The sequence below is a fragment of the Orycteropus afer genome, unplaced genomic scaffold (assembly GCF_000298275.1).
Source record: "Orycteropus afer afer isolate SDZICR_OR568_19922 unplaced genomic scaffold, OryAfe1.0 scaffold00283, whole genome shotgun sequence".
NCBI lineage: Eukaryota > Metazoa > Chordata > Mammalia > Tubulidentata > Orycteropodidae > Orycteropus > Orycteropus afer.
Genome location: NW_006921870.1, coordinates 688,894 through 691,369, shown reverse-complemented (window position 1 = coordinate 691,369; position 2,476 = coordinate 688,894).

Genomic DNA, 2,476 nt, shown 5'->3' with positions numbered 1-2,476 from the left:
GGGTTTGAACCGCCAGCCATCTGGTTAGCAGGCAAGTGACTTAGCCACTATGCTACCAGAGCTCCTTTACAGTATCTATAAGTAAGGAAATAATACAGAGCAGAGAAGAAATAAATGAAACAGAAAACAAATTTTAAAAATAGAGAAAATCAACAAATCAAAAAGCTTGTTCTTCAAAAGATTAACAAAATCAACAAACCACTGGAAAATCTAATGAAAGAGAAGATGCAAATTACAAGAATTGTAAATGAAAAAGGTGTCATCACAACAGAACCAACTGAAATAAAAAAAAAAAGATACTGACAGAATATTATGAAAAACTGTACTCCAACCGATTTGAGAACCTAGAAGAGATGGACAAGTTTCCAGAAACAAAGACCTACCTAAATGATCCCACTCAGAGATAGAATACTTGAACAGACCCATAACAAAAGAAGAATTTGAATAGGTCATAAAAAAAACTCCACACAAAAAAGTCCTAGCCCTGATGGCTTCACTAGAGAATTTTACCAAACATTCAGGGAAGATATGACACCTATATTATTCCAGCTATTGCAGAACATAGAAAACGATGCAATACTCCCAAACTCATTTTATGAAGCAAGTATAACACTAATACTAAAACCAGGGAAAGATACTACTAAAAAGGAAAACTACATACCAATATCACTCATTAACATAGATGCAAAATCTTCAACAAAATCCTAGCCAACAGAATCCAACAACATATCAAAAAATAATAATAATAATAATAATAATACATCCTGACCAAGTGGGGATTCATACCAGGTATGGAAGGGTGGTTCAACATCAGAAAAAACATCAATATAATCCATCACAAACAAAAAACAAAACAAACATACAATTATATCAATCGATGCAGAAAAGCATTTGATAAAATCCAACACCCATTCCTGTTCAGAACTCTCAGCAAAATAGGGATATAATAAAAGAGATATATGCAAAGCCAACGGCCAACATCATTATTAATGGAGAAAGAATCAAGGCATTCACCTTATGAATGGAAACCAAACAGTGATGCCCCCATCACCTTTTCTATTTAACATCGTATTGGAAGTCCTGGCCAGGGCAATAAGGCAAGAAAGAGAAACAAAAGACATACAAATTGGCAAAAAGGAAGTAAAATCATATCTATTTGTGGACAGTATGATCCTGTACATAGAGACTCAACCAAAAAATTACTGGAACTAATAGAGAGTTTCAGTAAAGTGATAGGATACAAGATCAACATACAAAAATCAGTTGGATTCCTCTACACCAACAAAGAGACTTCTGATAAAGAAATAAGGGAAACAATACCATTTACAGTAGCTACTATAAAGATAAAATAGCTAGGAATAAACCTTACCAGAGACACAAAAGACCTATACAAAGAAAACTATAAAACAAGACTACAGGAGACAACAAAGGCTCTACATAAATGGAAGAACCTGATTTGTTCATGGATAGGTAGACTAAATATTGTTCAAATGTCAATACTACCTAAAGCAATCTACACATGTAATGCAATCCTGATCCAGATACCAACAAAAATTTTTAAGGACATGGAAAAACCAAATACTAACTTCATATGGAAAGCAAAAAGACCTCAGATAATCAGAGGACTTCTGAAGAAGAAGAACAAAGTGGGAGGTCTCACATTCCTGCATCTTAAAAACTACTATATAGCCACAGTAGTCAAAGCAGCATGTATTGCTACAATGATAGACAGATAGACCAATGGAACAGAATCAAAAGTCCAGAAATAGACCCATCCATCTCTGGACAGCTGATCTTTGACAAAGGTCCAACACCCATTAAATGGAGAAGAGACAGCCTCTTTAACAAATGGTGCTTGCAAAACTGGATACCCACTTGCAGAAAAATGAAAAAGGACCCATACCTCACCCAATATACAAAAACAAACTCAAGCTGGGTCAGAGACTTAAATGTAAAACTCAAAATATAAATTTTATCAAAGATAAAATAGGGGCAAATCTAGGAGCCCTAATTTATGGCATATAAATTATATATATAACACGAAACATAACCCAGAATATACAGGAGGTAGAAGAGAAGCTAGTTGACTGGGACTTTTTAAAAATTAAATTCTTATGCACATCGAAAGATGTTGTCTAAAGGGTACCTATAGATTGGGAGAAAATATTTGTCTATGACATATCTGATAATGGACTTATCTCCAAAATCTATGGACAACTTCAATACCTCAACACCAAAAAGATAAACAACTCAATTCAAAAGTGGGCAAAAGAGTTGAACAGACACTTCACCAAAGATGATATGGTGGCAGCCAACAAACACATGAGGAATTGCTCATGATCATTAGTCATTGTTGTTGTTGTTGTTATGTGCCATGGAGTCAGACCCGACTCATAGCGACCCCTCCTTGGGTTTCTGAGGCAGTATCACTACGGAAGTAGATTGCCCCATCTTCCTTCCAAGGAGTGGCTGGTGG